This window comes from Gymnodraco acuticeps, unplaced genomic scaffold, assembly GCF_902827175.1.
Source record: "Gymnodraco acuticeps unplaced genomic scaffold, fGymAcu1.1, whole genome shotgun sequence".
In the NCBI taxonomy this organism is placed as follows: domain Eukaryota; kingdom Metazoa; phylum Chordata; class Actinopteri; order Perciformes; family Bathydraconidae; genus Gymnodraco; species Gymnodraco acuticeps.
Genome location: NW_022990054.1, coordinates 2598380 through 2608954, shown reverse-complemented (window position 1 = coordinate 2608954; position 10575 = coordinate 2598380).

Genomic DNA, 10575 nt, shown 5'->3' with positions numbered 1-10575 from the left:
GTGCGCAGTTCTCCGCTCAGTTCTCCGCGCACCCCCGGCTGACACGCGAGAGGGAGAGGTGACAAGGGGAGCACGTCTGTAACCCGACACCGTTTCAATGAATCGACATCTGACCAATCACGGCTTTGATACGGCCACTAGTGCAGGTGAAGAGATGTCGGTGAAAAGACAGTTTCAGTCCGGCGCAAAAAACAAAACATGAAGAAACTAGAGCATCACTCGAAGGTGGGTTATTGTATGAGTCAAATGTACAACTTGCGAATGTTGTATAAGTCAAATTGCCAATTGCCATCTTAAAACATCAGCTGCAATTCACGACATGAAGAAGGCAGTCTCTGCATAGCATACAGGCTATGGAGATGCAGTTATTTCCAGCATTCTTTATTTACCATTCATTTAAGTATGTGATGCCTTTTATCTGCTAATGTACAGGAGGAAGAGTGATACACTGTCTGTCTAGTTGGCTTACATAACAGTTAAAGTTTACAGCCTAAAAAACATAGAGCATTTTTCCCCCTTATATTCATTTTGATGTCAATTTGCACATTTCATGGTGACGCTCAGCCTCTCCCCTTAACTCCTAACAGTCATCATCATGTCAACCACAACACAGAGAAATACTGATAGAAATGTGTGTGTAGTTGTTGATACATTGCTGACAGAGGGAACTACGTTTGAATACAGATTTAAGAAATATCAGTTTTTGAGCATGTCATAAGCATGTTTTGTCTTGACTATATTACAACTATATTATAATAAAACAATATAGTATTTATATTATTGAATTGATTATGATTATTATTATTAGTAGAAGTTATTTATTTGCATTAATTATATTTTAATCTTTTTGAGGCTAGTATTTGGCAGGAAATGCAGACGTATTCACCTGTAAACGCATACTGAACGACATACATGCACATTTACCATTTACCTCACTGCATAAAAAAGTGTTGATAATAATAATAAACAGGAATTATATTTGCAAAGTAGCCTACTTTGTTTCCAAAATCATTTTTTTTCACTCCTGTCGGTTGGGGGGGGCCTCATCTCACAATGTCGCTTGGGGCCCCAAGTTGGCCAGGGGCGGCCCTGTGTTAATGCACCAACAGACTCTAGTAGAATCATTATTGATCACCCTGACTATCCTGATCTACAGAAGGTACCTCCCTGTTACAATAATTTAAAGGAAGTGTTTAACAAGTCCAAAGCCCTGTCGCTACCTCCTCACCGAGATTTTGACTGTCCCATTGATCTCTTACCGGGAGCCCCCATTCCCAAGGGGAGACTTTACTCGATTTCGAGACCTGAGAGAGCAGCAATGGACGAATACATCTCCTCTTCACTCAAATCACCTTCATCTTCTCCAGCCGGAGCGGGATTTTTCTTTGTGGGAAAGAAAGACGGGTCTCTGAGACCTTGCATAGACTACAGTCCACTAAATGACATTACGGTGAAGAACCGCTATCACCAAGCTAGATTTAAGAAATGCATATCACTTGGTTAGAATAAGAAAAGGGGATGAGTGGAAGACAGGATTCAACACTCAGAGTGGTCACTATGAGTACCTAGTAATGCCTTTTGGACTATTCAATGCACCGGCTGTGTTTCAAGCTTTTGTAAATGAGGTTTTGCGGGAATTTTTGAATATTTCAGTGTTTGTGTATCTGGATGATATTGTGATTTTCTCCCCAGACGCTAAATTTCATGTTAACCATGTCCGCCAGGTTTTGCAGAAACTGCTTGAGAATCAGCTATATGTCAAGGCAGAGAAATATGAGTTCCACACAGAAGAGGTGTCTTTCTTAGGATACATAATCTCACCTAATCATATGCAAATGGGCCTGCTAAAATCAGTGCAGTATCCCAGTGGTCCACACCAGACTCCAGGAAGAAGGTTCAGCAGTTTCTAGGATTTGCTAACTTCTATAGGAAGTTTATTAGGAATTTCAGTTATGTTGCTGCCCCTCTGCATGTTCTGACTTCTCCTAAGGTTCCTTTCAAGTGGACTCCCCAGGCGGACATCGCTTTCCAACGCCTCAGAGAGAGATTCACATCAGCTCCCATACTCACCATTCCAGATCCCCAGCGCCAGTTTATGGTCGAGGTTGATGCTTTCAATGAGGGAATTGGAGGAGTACTGTCTCAACGTTCTGTAGAAGACAACAAGATGCATCCATGTGCTTACCTGTCGCGGAAGTTGACAACAGCAGAGCGGAATTATGACGTGGGAAACAAGGAACTGTTAGCTGTAAAAGCTGCCCTCGAGGAATGGAGACACTGGCTAGAGGGGGCAGAGCAGCCGTTTTTAGTCTGGACAGATCACAAAAATCTGGAATATATATAAGAAAGGCTAAGCGTCTCAACTCCCGTCAGGCCAGGTGGACACTATTCTTTAGTAGGTTCAACTTCACACTCTCTTTTCGTCCCGGGTCTCAGAATCAAAAACCTGATGTTTTGTCTCGTCTTTACGATCCAGAACCACTTGCCGTAGAGCCCAAGACCATCCTTCCACTTAACCGTGTGATCGGAGCCTTTTCCTGGCAGGTGGAGTCGGACGTTAAAAAGGTGAATGTCATGAATCCAGCACCTAGCGAGTGTCCCAACAATTTGCTGTTTGTTCCTGAGGCTCTTTGCTCCAAGGTCATCCACTGGGCTCACTCATCTGTGCTTTTGTGCCATCCGGGAGTAACAAGGACAATGTTCAGGATTCAACAACGTTTCTGGTGGCCAGCCATGAGGAAGGATGTGGCGGAGTATGTAGTGGCTTGTCCGGTGTGTGCGTGTAATAAGACCTCGTCTCAAGTCAAGATGGGCTTGCTCCAGCTGCTGCCGATTCCCCAACGTCCTTAGTCACACATCTCAATGGATTTTGTGACAGGATTTCCTTCATCCAGAGGCAAGACTACGGTTCTAACAGTGGTGGATCGATTTTCAAAGATGGCTCACTTCATCCCATTGACCAAGCTTCCCTCTGCCAAAGTCACCGCAGAGGTCATGATGAATCACGTATTCAGGATCCATGGATTCCCTGATGACATTGTTTCCGACAGGGGTCCACAATTAATTTCCGTTTTCTGGAAGGAGGTTTGTCGACTCATAGGTGCCACCATCAGCTTGTCATCAGGATATCACCCTCAGTCAAATGGACAGTCGGAGCGTCTGAACCAAGAACTAGAGACTACGCTACGTTGTCTCGTCTCCCGGAACTAGACCACCTGGAGTGACCACCTCACATGGGTCGAGTTTGCCCACAATACTCTTCCTACGGCAGCCACAGGTCTCTCTCCATTCCATTGTGTCAATGGTGTCCAGCCTCTGCTTTTCCCTAACAACGAGGAAGAGGTGATGGTTCCATCGGCTCATGCCATGATCAGACGTTGTCTCCGAGTTTGGGCTGGTGCTCGTCAGTCTCTTCTCCGAAGTTCAGCTCGGATGAAGGCTGTTGCAGACGTCCATCGCAGGGTCGCTCCCTCCTACAGACCAGGCCAAAAGGTTTGGCTTTCCACTAAGGACTTACCACTCCATGTCGCCTCAAAGAAACTGACTCCGAGATTTGTGGGTCCTTTTCCGGTGTCCAGAGTCATCAACCCGGTGTCTGTACGCTTACAACTCCCCAGGAATATGAGAGTGCATCCGACGTTTCACGTCAATAAAATCAAGCCGGTGTGTGAGAGCACACTTGTTCCCGCCTCCAAGCCCCCTCCACCGCCCCAGTTCTTTGAAGGGGGTGAGGGTTACAAGGTCCGTAAGCTACTGAAGGTCCGTAATAGGGGGAGGGGGAAGCAATTCCTGGTAGACTGGAAGGGTTACGGTCCTGAGGCTAGGAGCTGGGTAGCTGCTTCATTTATCGTAGACAAGACTCTTATCCACGACTTTTACAATCAGCCTGGGCCATCAGGAGTCGGCCCTAGAGGGGGGGGTACTGTTGTGCACCGACAGAAATGCTAGAGAGGTTCAGGTTCATGTTGTTTTATGTTTGTTTTCTCACTCACCAATTATCTCTCATTCCAGGCTTCCTGATTGTTTTCACCTGGCATCCTTTCTGTGTCTGCTCCTTGTGCTCTTGAAAAGTTTGTTTCCTCACTACGTGAGCTTCATTTTTTGTTCTCTATTTTTGTCATCTCGGCTAGAGATTTGATAGTTACCTTTTTTTTTTTGTTCAATGCTGTATTTGGAAAATAAAGTATCTTACAAATACTTTACCTCTGTCTCCCGGGTCGTGCAATTGGGTCCTACATCCTAAGTGTCTGAGTTCGTAACATAGGTGTTTAGCTAAATGGTGTTGTTTTGTGTGGTAGAGGGTCGCTGTCATTGATGCGTTTTGCACCCCGGGCCGCTGTTTTGATATTCCACTGAAGTATACGCTGTGACGTAATAACTCTTCTTTTTTTTCTTTTTTTCGAGGGAAGGGGTGGGGGTCAGAGGGCCTATATAAAAGTCACGGCTCGCCACTGTACCTGAACAACATTCCAATCCCATAACGTCACACCACCAGGAACTGTCTTACTGTTGCAACTAACTTAGTTATCACAGATGTGTAGGTCACTTTCTCATGACCCGTTAGTAGTCTTCCTAACTTTCTCAGAGTATAGATTTCAGAATCTCACCCACTGTAATATATATACAGGCGGTTTTAGATATATGGATGGGGAAAACACATTGTATTATAGAATTATCATAACAAGGAAAAAGTAGCATGTTGTTTTAGGAAAATGGAGCAACTATTGAAATACATATAACTGCTTGTAATATGATGATTGATAAGTTGCTGCCACACACAGATCTTCACATCCTGTAAACAACAGGGCGTCAAAACAACACTTGATTAATATGATATAACTTATTCAAAAACAAAGAGAAAAAGGGGGCTGGGGCTGTTGCACCACTTGCACATCTGGTCAAATTTTTTTCGGAGAATACATTTGCATTTAATATTTACAGTTATTAATATTGCCATGTCCTTCTCTTATCCTCCTCCATGTGATCGTCATGCTTTGTTTGCATGATTTAAATGCATGTGCAGGTGTTTATTGGTCAAGGCTTGAACATTGACCCATGTTCAACATTGACTCATCCATACTGTCAGCAATGCAGCCCCCTGCACTAATTTAACACATGGCTTTCTTGCAGACTTGCAGGTCAGAGTGGACTCTGGAGTTCAACGCATTAGAAACTGTGAATAGACTGAATCCAACTATACAGGTTATAATAGGGATATAGACGTATTTAAATCTGTTCAGGTGTGCGCAGCCGGGTCATTTACCTGATTCCAGTCTTAAGTGTGGACTGGTATTTGTAGAGGTGCAAGTTCCCTGTAGGAGCCATGATCGCTGTTGATTGGTTGGCTTGGGTCACATGGGTATGGGTGGCACTCATTATAATCCTGTTCACCTGTGTGAGGTGTGAGTGTGTGGAAGAGAGGGTGACACGGTGCCGTTGTACTTTTTTGTTGACCGCAAGATTACAATTGCTTCGATTATAATAATGTATATGTCTGAGAACAGAGTTTTTTCATTAAACTACCATACTACGAAACAGAGCTTTGGATATCAGCAAGTACTTTTTTAGCGTGTCATACAACAGCAAACAGGCCCGGCCTCAGCCTCTCAGCGACTTAGTTTGTTTCCTGCTGTCGCTACATTTTGTCAACAAAAAAAACAACAAGCACAAAAGGCATAAGGCGATCATCATCAAACAGCGCATGGATTAAGGATCTACTGGATGAGAATGGAGATATGGAAATAATTCACTGAGGTAAGCACTGGCTGTTAATAGAGACTGCAGTTTGGAAGCCGCATTCAACGCGGATCACAGACAGGTAAGCCTTACCGCTGAATGTGCACATATTCACAGCTGTGTGTCTCCACTGTATAACTCCGCTCTGCCGCATGGAAGTCGCGCTGCTCTGTTGATGTGGCCATATGGAAATGTGATGCTTTGAAGGAATTGTCTTCCGATCATTGAGTGTGTTGCAATCAGACGAATGCACTGAGGAAGCTTGAATAAACTGACGGAGAAAATGAGTCAAATAAATGTTGACGTTGAAGGTGTTGAAATGGACTATGGGAAAAGAGAACGCACACTCACTGCGAAGGCATTGGTAAATAACATCGAAAAACTTCAACAGGAACGTAAAACCAGTGTGAACAAAATAAAAGCACTCATACCAGAAATAAAAGGACACATGAGAGAAAGGGGAAATGCCTCACATGTGCAAACTCATTTAGAGAAATTAATTCAACTGGGTGAAAAAGCCATTATTTCACATGAAATGTTGATTCCTTTACTCCCAGAGGATGAACTGAAGAAACAAGAAGAATGGTTTGCCAGTATCTTGGAATACAGTGAAAGCTTTCAGAGGGACATTAAACAGTGGTTAAAAGAGCCACAAGAGGATTCTGCCACAATAACTGCTGCTGTGTTGGATATTCCAACTACAGATGACATGCAAGAGGATGTACAACCAAGTGACAGTGTGTCAAACGTGGAAATCGGAAGAAGAGCAGCCCGATCACAAAATTCTGCTTTGGGGAAAAAGTCTGCAACTTCTACTGCTTCGTCTGCATGCCGTAAAACAGAGGCTGACTTGGCAGCTTTAATGGCAATAAATAAACTATTAAAGTACAAACATGAACTGGAGGAGGAGGAACGAATTAGGAGGAGAAAGGAGCAACTTCAGATGGAGGAGGATATTGCAGCACATGTGGCTAAATTAGATGTGTTGCAAACAGGGAGCATCCTAAGTGGGAAAAGTTCAAAGACAAGGCATTCGGATGGAATTAACTCTTACATCGAACAAAGAAACATTAAACCACAAGTCCTCTACACTGCTAAGGACAATATAAATACTCCACAAATGTTGCTAAACCAAAGGGAGGCTAGCAATGACTTATTGGAGCCAACAACACGGCCTAATAAGAACATTTCACCTTGGTTCCTTTCCTCAGAGCCAGTATCCCAGAAAAAATCCACTTTGAAAACACAAATGAATTATGGAGATAGCTTGAACGCAAGTGAAAACAAAATGAAATAACCACCCTGTTAATACAACAGCAATGCCTTTCATCCTTGCCAAAGATAAAGATTCCAGTTTTTGATGGCGACCCGTTAAAATATCACACATTTATGAAGGCTTTTGAGAATGGTGTTGAGAAAAACACAAACAGCTACAGTGACCGACTCTACTTTCTGGAGCAGTACACTCAGGGTCATCCCAAAGGACTTGTTCGAAGTTGCCAGCACATGGATCCAGAGAGGGGATACGTCAAGGCTAAAGCTCTAATCCAGGAGCAATTTGGAAATGAGCAGAAAGTGGCATCTGCATATTTGCAAAAGGCTCTTTCATGGCCTCCTATAAGAACAGACGATGTTAAGGCTCTGCAAGACTACAGCTTCTTCCTTAGAGCGTGTGCAAACGCAATGGAAGAGGTGCAGTATTTGCATGAGCTTGACATGGCTGCGAATATGATGATCATAATAAGAAAGTTACCTTACCATTTCAGAGACAAGTGGAGAACTTTAGCCTGTGAGCTACAGGAGAGGAACAGCCGTAGAGCAACATTCTTTGACATCACACACTTCATTGAGAGACAAGTTAAAATCTTAACCGACCCAGTATTTGGAAACATTCAAGATGCTCCCTTCATAACAACAAATACTGCTTTAAACAGATCACAGCCTCGCTCACATTTCGTAGGAACTAGCTTTGCCACCACTGTAGCTCTTGTAGAAAAAGAAACCCAGACAGATACTGAAGGGAAGGAACACATTCTGACAAAATGGAGGACATGTCTGTGTAGCGGAGGAGGAGGTCACACCTTGGACTCGTGCCATCAGCTTGAAAAAGGAACACACAAAGAGAAGATAGGCTTCTTGATGGAAAAAGGTGTCTGTTTCGGCTGTTTGTGCATGGGGCACATTAGCAGAAATTGCAATAAGCGAATTTCCTGTTCAAAATGTGGCTTCAAACATCCAACCATACTTCACATCCCTTCCAATGAAGCAAGACACAATGCTGCTCAAGCCAAGAATACATCAGAGCTATCAGTGGACAGCGCACTGGTTTCAAGTGGCCTTACAGGGGCTGGTGATGACAATTGTAAACTTCCCATAGTGCAAGTCAAGTCAACGAAGGGCAGCAAGATTTTCACCACCTATGCTTTCTTGGACCCAGGAAGTACAGCAGTGTTTTGTACAGAGGATTTGATGCACGAGCTCGGCCTAACTGGAAAGAAGGCGCAGATTAGTTTACGAACCATGGGCCAAGAAAGGGTCGTAAATAGCCATATTGTGTTCGGACTAGAAGTGGCTGGCTTAAAAAATGACAATTTCTTTGAACTGCCACAAAGCTACACCCAAGAGTGCATGCCTGCCAGCAGTGGGAACATTCCTAGACAAGCGGACCTACAGAGATGGCCTCATCTGAAAAATTTTAATTTGCCTGAAATAAATGCAGGGATTGGACTGTTGATAGGAACCAATGTTGCTAAGGCCTTGGAACCATTGGAAGTCATATGCAGTGTGGATGACGGACCCTATGCAAGCAGGACAATCCTGGGCTGGACAGTGAATGGACCACTTAAAGGAGTGAGTGGGAATGCAATGGACTTTGACAAACCAGAAGTATATGTGAACAGAATCTCAGTTGTGAATTTGGATGGACCTTGGCAACAGCAGTTCAGCGCAGACTTCCCTGAATGCAGATTGGAGGAACAAGCTGGAATGTCAAGAGAGGATCTCAAGTTTAAGAAGTTTGCAAAGAGAGTGTTTTTTCAGCAAGAGTCGAAGAGGAAGTGTAAAAAGAAAAGTTTTAAAGATGAGAAGAAGCCTCATCTCAAATCCCAACAAAAGCCCTCTCCTTCAACGGCTGCTCAGAAAGGCCCCCGCTGCAAACAAAGAAATGGAGAACAGGATGAAGTGGACCAACGTGCTCTACAAGGCCGAAGGACTCAAAATCAAAGACGACGAGGACATGCTGAGCTCCTCGTTAAAGGAGTGGGGCGATCAAAGCGAGAATATCGTGGAGAAGATGCAGAAACGGCAGGAAGAGACAGAAGAACATCTGACATCAGGGACATCTTTTCCACAGTATTGACTCTTTTCGACTGACAGACTTAAATGACACTAAGGATTATCTTTGACTGAGCCAAGGTGGTGGTACCTTTTGGCCTAACTGACTTGTGACTCGTACACAGAAAAGAAGAAGGAAAACTACACATACATGAACTGCAACTGAATGGACTTGATTACTAAGTTATAATTGTCACATGTCTCCCATTTTAATTGTTAGTAATTATTATGTATACTATCCTAATAATTAGAGGCTGGTGTGTAGGAGCCATGATCGCTGTTGATTGGTTGGCTTGGGTCACATGGGTATGGGTGGCACTCATTATAATCCTGTTCACCTGTGTGAGGTGTGAGTGTGTGGAAGAGAGGGTGACACGGGGCCGTTGTACTTTTTTGTTGACCGCAAGATTACAATTGCTTCGATTATAACAATGTATATGTCTGAGAACAGAGTTTTTTCATTAAACTACCATACTACGAAACAGAGCTTTGGATATCAGCAAGTACTTTTTTAGCGTGTCATACAACAGCAAACAGGCCCGGCCTCAGCCTCTCAGCGACTTAGTTTGTTTCCTGCTGTCACTACATTCCCCTCATGGGCACTGCCGAGGTGCCCTCGAGCAGGGCAACGAACACCAAACTGCACCTAATTGCTCGATAGAAAAACATTGAATGATTTAGTACTTTTCTCCTGATTTGTGTTTCACATATGTGACGGCTGTCGCCTCTCCGGTCCTGGTAATTCTGTTTTGCTGTTTATGTATGTAAATGAGCTCTGTAGTTGCCCCAACGTCATTGGCTGCCATCTCCTGGTCCGCCGCCGAAGACACTGATTGGAGCACGCCGGGCTCTACGCACTCCAATCCCCGTGCAGCCCCAGCGCACACCTTCCGGAGATGACTACAAAGCCTGGGGGCACCTATCACTCGGGACGGGAGGCTCTGCTGCAATCAGACGCCTCACGCATTTTGCTCCTGTGTCGTGGACATTTCAGACTTGAGATAGTAGACCGTGTTTGACTCTTGTGATCCGTGTTTAGTGTTGTGTGTTTGGTGTGTTTATACATGTGTTTAGAGTAGCGTGTTGAGATATGTTTAGAGCAGTGGCGTAGCCAGGAATTATTGTGTGGGTGGGCCTGGATAAATGTAGATGGGCCAGGGGGAGACATATTAAGCGTGGGGTCTGAGCTGAAACTTCATTAATTATTTTAATGATTTTTTAATGCACTAATAGAACATAAGCATAAATTAGCAGTGAAAACAAAAACATAGGCACGGCGGCCTCAGAATGTGTGTAAAACTGACATCCACATAGGGATGGGTATCGTTAAGGTTTTAACGGTACTACTACTTTTATCGATAGCGCTTATCAATCCGGTCCTTTTAACAGTACTTTTATCGGTTCTTTTGGAGAAAAAAATAAGGTAAACTAACTAAACAAATTGTGAACAAAACTAACATTGCTTTTTATTTAAATTAAATACATAATATTTCACATCAAAAGAAA